Source organism: Lathyrus oleraceus, chromosome 5, assembly GCF_024323335.1.
Source record: "Lathyrus oleraceus cultivar Zhongwan6 chromosome 5, CAAS_Psat_ZW6_1.0, whole genome shotgun sequence".
Lineage (NCBI taxonomy): Eukaryota > Viridiplantae > Streptophyta > Magnoliopsida > Fabales > Fabaceae > Lathyrus > Lathyrus oleraceus.
The window spans coordinates 424,333,354-424,342,466 of NC_066583.1; the positions used below are offsets into that span (position 1 = coordinate 424,333,354).

Here is a 9,113-nt window from a genome sequence, read left to right on the forward strand (position 1 = left end):
GATTTTCAAAGTCGAAGTGAGCATAGCAGAACCGTTATCAATAGGATCCGGTGGCGTGCATCTGCATGAGTGATGGTATGTGCTTATGAGTGTGAACAAGAAGTGGCAACTAAACAAAACATTGCCAAATATGTACTTTTTTTTTTTGAAAACTGCAAAAATTGAAAGACAATGAACAAAATATTTGAATGCAAAAAGACGTCCTTTATTTATGATAAAAAATGCAGGTATTCGCATAGATGAGCCCTACAATGAGTCATTACTCCTTGGGCGGAACGTAAGACTTGGATATGAATGAACAAACAAAGAAAATTACTCCTCCAGAAAAGTGACTTGGACAATCTCCTCAGAAGACCAATTGTTGATGACTTCCCCCGGGATCCTCGGACGCACCCAGTTATCGATGTCGCAATCACTATCCCCATCTTCATCGTTGACCGCAGAGACCTGGCCATACTGAATGATAACAGCACTGGAGAAAGTAATCGGCCCCTGACGAGTCTGAAGTGTTGAAGTACACACATCCGAAACATCGGAATCAAGTTCATATACATCAGAATCAACCACATTGGAAAAATTAAATACATCATCATGGATTACAGAATCAGTAGGAACAACATCTGCGAATTCATCAGTAGCATCTTCAAACACTTCTTCCTCAACCCCTTCCGCAGACTCTTGGACAGACAAATCTTCAACCTGGAGGATACCTTTGTCGAGCAAGACCTGGATACCCTGCTGTAGGTTCAAACAACCTCCACTCTGAGTAGCACAATCCAAACAACCCTTCCCACACCCGGGAAAACATCGGCCTTCAACAAGTATCCATTGATATCCGACAACGGAGTCTTCAGCTTCAACGTATCTTTGACGGATCTGGCTCCCCCTTCCATCATATTAACATTTGCACCACCATGATGGGGCATGGGATTGTTGACGACATTCGGAGATGGTGCAAGGTCGATAGCCTTTGAATCTATGAGGTCCTGAACTACGTGCTTAAAAGCTTTGCAGTTCTCAATATTGTGGCCAGGTGCCCCAGAGTGGAAGCTACACCTAGCGTTGGCGTCGTAACCCATCAGAAGTCTACCAACGGGAGGAGCCAGAGTGCGTAACTGCACAAGTTGTAGTTGTTGAAGACTAGAAAGTAGCTGAGCGTACGACATTGGAAGAGTGTCGAAACGTCGGTCCATCATCCTTTGCCTCTGTTGATAAGCGGGTATGTCACATGGTTGTTGTGGTTGGTACTGAGCTGGTTGACGTTGGGGTTGTTGTTGTTGTAGTGGTGTTGCAGCTGGAATGGTCACAGCCGCAACATACGGTTGTTGATGATAGTTCTGAAAGTTATTCATCCGGTTATCCCTATTCTGATAAGAAGATATGGCATTGCATCCCCTTCTTTCCTCTTCTGTCCCTGAATGAACGGCTTCTTCACCCCTGATGAAGATCCACCTCCACTTTGGGTCTTGTATGTCTTCAGGTAATTCTCCACCCTTTCTCCAATAGAGACTACATCAGCAAAGTTGGAGGCATTGCAACCCACCAGGCGCTCCAAGTAAGGTTTGGGCAGAGTGTTCATGAACATGTTAACCATTTCCTTCTCCAACATAGGAGGTTGAACACGGGAAGCTGTCTCCCTCCAGCGTTGAGCGTATTCCCTGAAGCACTCATTGCCTTCAAGAGACAGATTCTAAAGTTGAGTTCTGTCCGGAGCCATGTCTGCATTATACTGATACTGCTTCACGAAAGCCTCAGCCAAATCCCTCCAACAGCGGACGTGGGCTCTGTCCAGCCTCATATACCATTCCAGGGATGCCCCAGCTAGGCTATCCTGGAAAAAGTACATAAGCAACTTTTCATCGTCAGAGTATGCAACCATTTTACGGAAGTAGGCTTGCACATGGGTCTTCGGGCAAGAGTTGCCGCTGTATTTGTCAAATATCGGGACCTTGAATTTCGGTGGCACCCTCACGCTTGGGACCAATCCCAAGTCAGCAACGTCTACTCCCAGAGGACTCTGTCCTTCCACTGCCTTCAACCTCTCTTCCAGTCTCCGAAACATAGGGTCCATACCATGACTCATTCCAAAGTCTTCTTAAAGCAAGGGGAACTGATCCTCCTGGTCATCATGGACAGGTTGTTGACCAGAGGTGACATGTAGGATCGGGGTAGGGCCCGGTCCACTGGGTCCGTTAACCTCTCCAGCTGGAGGATCTGTCAACGTCTCTGGTTGAGTAGTGGCGGGATTCCTCTGCATCATCTGCCTGAGCTCTTGTTGTCCCTGAGCCACCCCTTGAACCACATCCATGAATTGGTTCATGCGGATCTTCATCTCGGCGAGCTCTGCTTGTAGGCTTTCCATTGCTCTCTGGTGGTTTCTGCGGGTACCGTACCGGTGAATGCCTGAGTCAGCTATCCTGCTAGTGGAACACCAAACAACTGAGAACACTGCAGTGGTACCTGTTATGCAAGACATTCTGATGGATATGCAAATGCAATGACATGTTTATCGATTCCAAAGGGTATTCTACCCCCTTGATTCCAGTCTCACATTTGATAAATAGTGTAAGAAGAAAACCCCGACTAGAATCAAGAAGAAGATATGAACCCTTGGGAATAGATAAACATGTGTTAAATGATATGAATGCAAAATGATGTGATGCAATGATGTGAATGCAAAACGATGTGATGCAGTGCAGTGACATGGGAATCAGGATTGCTGGATCCGCTTGAACATCTGTCAGGTTGCACTGTCTGAAGAGAAACCCACTGAAGAATGTAATACAAGATCAGAACTCTGCTCCAGAAAACCGGGTTAGTTGGAGGTTAAGGTTTCCTGAATTTAGCCCGCCCCTCACTGGTAGGTTCTAAGAACAGAAGTTCATCAACTTCAGCCCTTCAGTCGCGAATAATACGTTTACCACTGAAGGTTTGGCATTATTACGGGATAAAAGACCTCCATTGACTCCCCTCAACAAGACATCCTAATAGTAAGTTCCCAGTCTCGGGGTCCTCGGATTGATCAACGAGAATGCGCCCACCAGAGCTAACATAAACGCGTCTCGGAGGAGAGGCCTCGACTGAGTTCTCAGGAAATGGTCACCAGAGTCGAAGATTTCTAGAGGAACATCTGCCGTTATGGAACACCCATAGGACATAATATATCCAAAAGAAACCTCGTCTGGATGTGGGTCTTCATGAACAACTTAACGTAGCAACACGCCACGCAAGCCTCATGACTATCCACTCTAAAACCTGTGTGTACACTCAAGCCTGGGTAATGGGCTTATCTCTCATAGAACACCCCATCCCAACAAACAAACAAACCAACAGCAGAGCCAACAGATACAGCAATGATATGTACACAATGCAATGAAGCAGGTAAATGCTGAAAAATAAATAACTATACAAAAGAATGAACACCCAATAAACAAACAACCTACAAAAGCTAGGAGGGACTCGCTCAGGGAAACCAGAGATTCTGGGTTCGATCCCCAGCAGAATCGCCAGCTGTCGCAACCTGAAAAAGGAGATGCGAAAAAACAACCGGCGAGAAAGAAAAGACAGAAGAGTCGCCACCGTGTGTTATTCATCCCAAAGGAGGGAAAGGAAACGCTCGAAGTAAACCTAGAAAAAAAAGGAAAGGAAAAGACAAGGTCTCGCAACCAAATCTTGGGTTCGGGAGTCGATTATGCAAAGGGAAGGTATTAGCACCCCTACGCATTCGTAGTACTCTACGGGATCCACTTTTGTTGTTCTTGTCTAAAGGGTGTGGGTTTATCTAATGTACTATTTGCTAAAAGAGGGGGTCAAAAGAAAATGACTCGCACGGATATCACATCCACTGCATACGTATCTCATCTGGATATGAGAATCAGAGTCTTCGTAGTTCGGCTGCCTATGGGCTAAAGAGGAGTGTGCTCGCTAAGACATCGCGTCTTATGCCTACGTATCTCATCTGAAATGAGAATCAGAGCAAACCGTAGTTCGGCTAACTACGGGTTAAGGGTTGTGTTTTTTAGATGAACGACGTTACTACGCAATCTACCGGATGCTCGACCTTTGGAGACTTACTCGCCTGTAGTAGAAGGAGTTAACGTGTTCTTAGGAGAAGAAAAATCAATGAGTTTGTTTGGGTTTTAGGAATGCTCATGCAAAAAGGAAGTCCTAGACGAAGGAACAGTGCTACCTTAATTGACAAGCAAACGAGAGACTATAAGAAGCCTAGAAATCCTATAGGGAGACAATCACACCCTACAAAACAAACATGCATAAAGTAAGATGCCAACAAGGGGGCTTAAACATACATGGGTAGGGCTTTAGTCAAGAGGGGTCATATCAACCTCGACAAACAAGCCATGGAATAGGTAATCAAATGGGCTCTTAACCACTGACATTGAACGTCAGGGTGAGCAGATCAAAAGGGTAATGAGGATAAGACCTCATAGCTCTTAACCCTGGACAAGGTGAGCTCATGACAAAAAGTGGGGATTCAGAAAGGTGGAACCCTCTCCACTGACTGACCGGACAAAAGATCTTGGGCTTTTGTTCTGAAGCTTCGACACGTAGTGCGAGCATAAAGAACGACACACTGAATAACGGGGGATTGATTACTAATCCCTTTTATCCGTCAATTGCCTCTTCAGGGAGGTCTTTAGCACTGATGCCTCCTTTTGGAGGTCTTTGGGCACAAAGTAAACAAACAAAAGAAAACACTGCCTCCTATCGAGGTCTTCCAGCTAAGAAAGCGGTAAAATGCGGGAAAGATAAAGGGATCAAGAGGTCTACCACACGGATAAAGATCCGAAGTAATAACAGCTAAAGAAATAAGAAACCCAGAGATCTTTCGAGCTGGCACCATCAAAGAAAGCAAGTCAATACAGGTAATCAGAATAAATCTCCAAATGGTATCCCACAAATAAAGTGGAATGCCAAGCAAGCTATCCTTTCAGGAGTCATGTGAGCCCTCACAAAAAACTCAACAAACAGGTTAGAGTGACAAGATGGGGTGCAATCAAGAGTTGCCCAAAATCAAAATGTAACCACATGAATCATGCCATTAAAATTCACAAAAAGAGCTCACAAAAAGAAACCAAGTTTAGGAGGCCTAAACCTCTTGTCAAACACATGCATCAAAAGGGTATCAAAATTCAAAGTCAGGGGGCAAGGATCCACACATCAAGGCATGACATACATACTAAAACATGTGCCCACATGCAAAACCTAACGATACCCACTCTTCCAAATTCACCCATAATACCTCATACATTCAGAAATTTCAAGTTGAAAGTATAAAGTAGTGGAAATAGGGCATACCTGATTGGGGAGGATCGATTCAAATTGAATTGCACCGTTGGCTTTGCAGAACAATCTTAGGGTTTATATGAGAAGGAATTGGTTCTTTGCAGATGAGTTCCCTTCAGTCTCTGGAGGTTGCTCTGAATTAGTTAGAATCTCTCTAGATTTTTTTCACTGAATTTTTTTTAGAATTTATAACCTGATTTTCGTGGCTTTGTGGGCTCAAATGAGAGAGGTCCAAGTCCAAGATTTTTCTGTTATATTTTTTTTATTTATTTATTTATTTTTATTTTTATTTTTTTCGTTTTTCGTTTTTTTTTTCAAAACGCATGGGCTTCGCCTAGCGAGCATGACAGTTCAAGAAATTCCTCTGAGCGTAGGTGATTCTGGTGGCTTTTCTTGGGACTCGCTAGGCGACCCATTCTGCTCGCCTAGCGAGCATGACAGCTCATGAACAAACTTTTGCTCCTTCAAGATTAACGTTTTGACTGATGAATAGACCCCATTTGAACATGTTGGAAGTATCTCAAGCCATTCCCTTGTGTTGACTGATCGCCCAGATAGGACCCCCAAAGTGTCTTGGATGATATTCAAGCTTCTTGGATCTAATCCCGATTGACATGATGAAATGCAATATGAAATGTTAAATGACCTAAAAATGAATGCATGAATGAGGGGGGCAAATTTTGAGGTATTATAGGGACCGATGCAAATAAGTGAATGATCCAGCAAAATAAATAAAAGAAAGCAAAAAAGGCAACTCCGGTATAGGTGACCCTCACAAAGTCATTTAAACCAAAGAATTGTAAAAATTTGCTACAAAAAGAAAAAGAAAAAGAAAAAGAAAAACTTACCCGCTGTCAGTTGGTTCAGAGGTATCTGGCACCGAACTCGGTAGGGCGGATTACGATCTGATCCCCCACAACTGCAGTTGGGTCAAATAAAAGGGTTTACACATATTTATGTGCCAGAAACCCCATGCTTAGATCATAATCACTAACAGGTCACTCTGCTATGAAGCATGTACGGATAACAGGCTTAATATGATTACGCCTGAACGAAAAGGACACAAAAAGAGATAAAGAGGCAGGCCTAGGTATTGTGGGATGATATGGGTTGGTTAATATAGGAATGAAGTTTATGTCCGTATTTGCGGATAAGTGTCATCATGATGCCCTTAGTTCACACAGTTAGTACCTATCACTGCATCCCGACTTGAACTTAGAAATCTTTTAACCTGAAGCACTCGTTTACACCAGTTTTTCTTCTCTAAGCTTTTTAATGTTTTGCTTGAGGACAACAAAAGGTTTAAGTGTGGGAGAGTTTGATGACACTAAAATTCACCGTATTTTCGACTCCGATTTCGCATGCATTTTAGTAGTTTTATTATCATTTTGTTGTGTTATTACTATGTTTCTCTTTATTTTCAGGTTTTTACTTTAATCGGAGCCCCGATCGAGAAAAGGAGTGAAAAAGAGCTAAAAACCCTAAAATTCATCATTTTGTACTTGTGGCTCCCACTGTGGCTGGCGCCATAGACCCTGCCATGACGTGTGCTAGCTCAACTTACCTCAACTGCCACGTTCCCCACTACTTCCACTAAGGCGCCTCAGATTGGCCTTGTGACGGGCGCCATGGCCTTGTGGCGAGCGCCACAAGAGGAAAAGTTTTCCCTCCCATTTTCAAGTTGAAGGGCATCCTGGTCATTTCGATCATTTTACTCTCCTATAAACAGAGACTCGAAATCACTTGCTCAAGCATCCAAACTTAGAATAGAGGCAAACTCAGAGCAAAATTTGTTTCACTTAGGCATATATTCAGTATTTTAAAGTGGTAATCGCTTCGCATTGGGGTGTTACCACAATTGTGTAATCGAGTTTTGTGATCGAGTCTGTAATCGAGTTTGGAGCACTTTGGAAGAAAGTTAATCCTGCCGCCATTTTCTTTTCCGCTTTGCACTTTATTCAACCCTCCGATTGGAGCAGGTTTTTATTACTTTGCCTTTATCTAATTTACTTTCTCGCACTCGCACTTTACTTTATTTATTTCCCGCACTCGCTTTACTTTATTTATTTCCCGCACTCGCACTTTACTTTATTTATTTCCCGCACTCGCACTTTACTTTATTTATTTCCCGCACTCGTTTTACTTTATTTATTTCTCGCACTCGCTTTACTTTATTTATTTCCCGTACTCGCTTTACTTTTATTTATTTTCCCTCACTCGCACTACTTTTATTTAAATTAATGCACTTTTACTTTACCATGTCTAACTAAATCTATAAGGTTAGAATGTAAGGATCGTAATTGAACCGATAATCCGTACAATTGTTCGTAGAAACACTTAAGGGCTATTTTAACTTTCAACTTAAGTTTTCCCACACTTAATTTCCGTTGGGCAAGATCGAAAGCCGTCCAACGTCTATTTAAACTTAATTTTTTTTAACTATTTCAAAAACTGCGAAAGCGCTTTGTTTAGTTCATTAGGAGTTTTTAACTTAAGAAGAAAAGAGTTTTAAAACTATTTTCGGACGCGTTTATAAGTTTAGAGTCTGGTTCGTGAGAACCTCTTTTGGTTGAGAAACCCAGGTTAAAATACTTTTCAACTTAGTCAAGATATTATATTTCTTAAAAATAGGTTTACTACTCTAACGCAATGTGCGCCTTTTTATAAGTGACAATAAGAGTGTTTGATTAGGGAGTACAACTCGATTCTGAATACGCGAAAGCGACAGTTCCTGTTAAATTAGTTATTTTCAAAGTAGGAAACATTGCCCATAAGTAACTCTATTAGCAAGTACCTGGATTATTAATTGATTATGTGAATTACATTCGAGCCTGTCTTTATAAATTGAACTTTATTCAACACCTTACTTTTCATTGCATACTCTAAAACCCCAATTTTGATTACCTAAGATAAACACCATAACATTAGATAATGATAGATTGACACTTGGTCTCTGTGGATTCGACAATCTTTTATATTACTCTAACGCGTTCGTATACTTGCAAAAAGAACGCATCAAGTTTTTGGCGCCGTTGCCGGGGACCAATTTCGTCAAATTTCATTTCCCTGTTGTTATATCGTTTAGACTTAGGCTATTTCCCGCCGGTCAATGCGAACAACTCGCAACCATCCAACGAAGAACCTAGTTCTAGTATAGTAAACCCAACCATCCCAGCTAATAATTTCAAACTCAAACCATCCCTGTTGCAACTAGTGCAACAGAGACAATTCGCAGGTCTCGCTACTGAGAACCCGAACCAACATTTAAAAATATTTCTTCAATTAGCAGACACTTTTAAAACCAATGGAGCTTCTCCTGAGGCAATACGTTTAAGATTATTCCCTTTTTCCCTCAGAGATAAAGCCCTATCATGGTTAGATTCCCTTCCACCCAATTCCATTACGACTTGGGATAACCTTATAAGAGTATTCCTTGCTAGATACTTTCCCCCGGGTAAAACCGTCGTTCTTCGAAACCATATAACTAGATTTACCCAGAATCAAGGAGAATCGTTGTTCGAAGTTTGGGTGAGATATAAAGAGTTATTATGAGCATGCCCACATCATGGTTTAGAAAATTGGTTAATCATTCAAACCTTCTATAATGGACTTCACTATAACACTAAGATGACCATCGACGCTGCCGCAGGCGGTGCGCTGATGAACAAACCTTATCCTGAAGCTAGTGCCCTCATCGAAGATTTGGCTCAAAACCATCAATCATGGGGAGTCGAATGAGCGACAGTTGAGAAGAAGGAAGCCCAAGGAGGAGTGCATGAACTAAGCTCTATAGACATGATGCAAGCTAA

The 9,113-nt window shown here is 42.2% G+C and overlaps 1 non-coding gene across 1 annotated transcript; it reads right to left on the reverse strand.

Moving 5' to 3' along the window:
* Positions 1–8,769: 8,769 nt before the first annotated feature.
* LOC127089035 (small nucleolar RNA R71) lies at positions 8,770–8,876 on the reverse strand. The gene has a single exon (XR_007790815.1). It is a non-coding gene; the product is annotated as a small nucleolar RNA R71 (small nucleolar RNA).
* Positions 8,877–9,113: the final 237 nt, after the last annotated feature.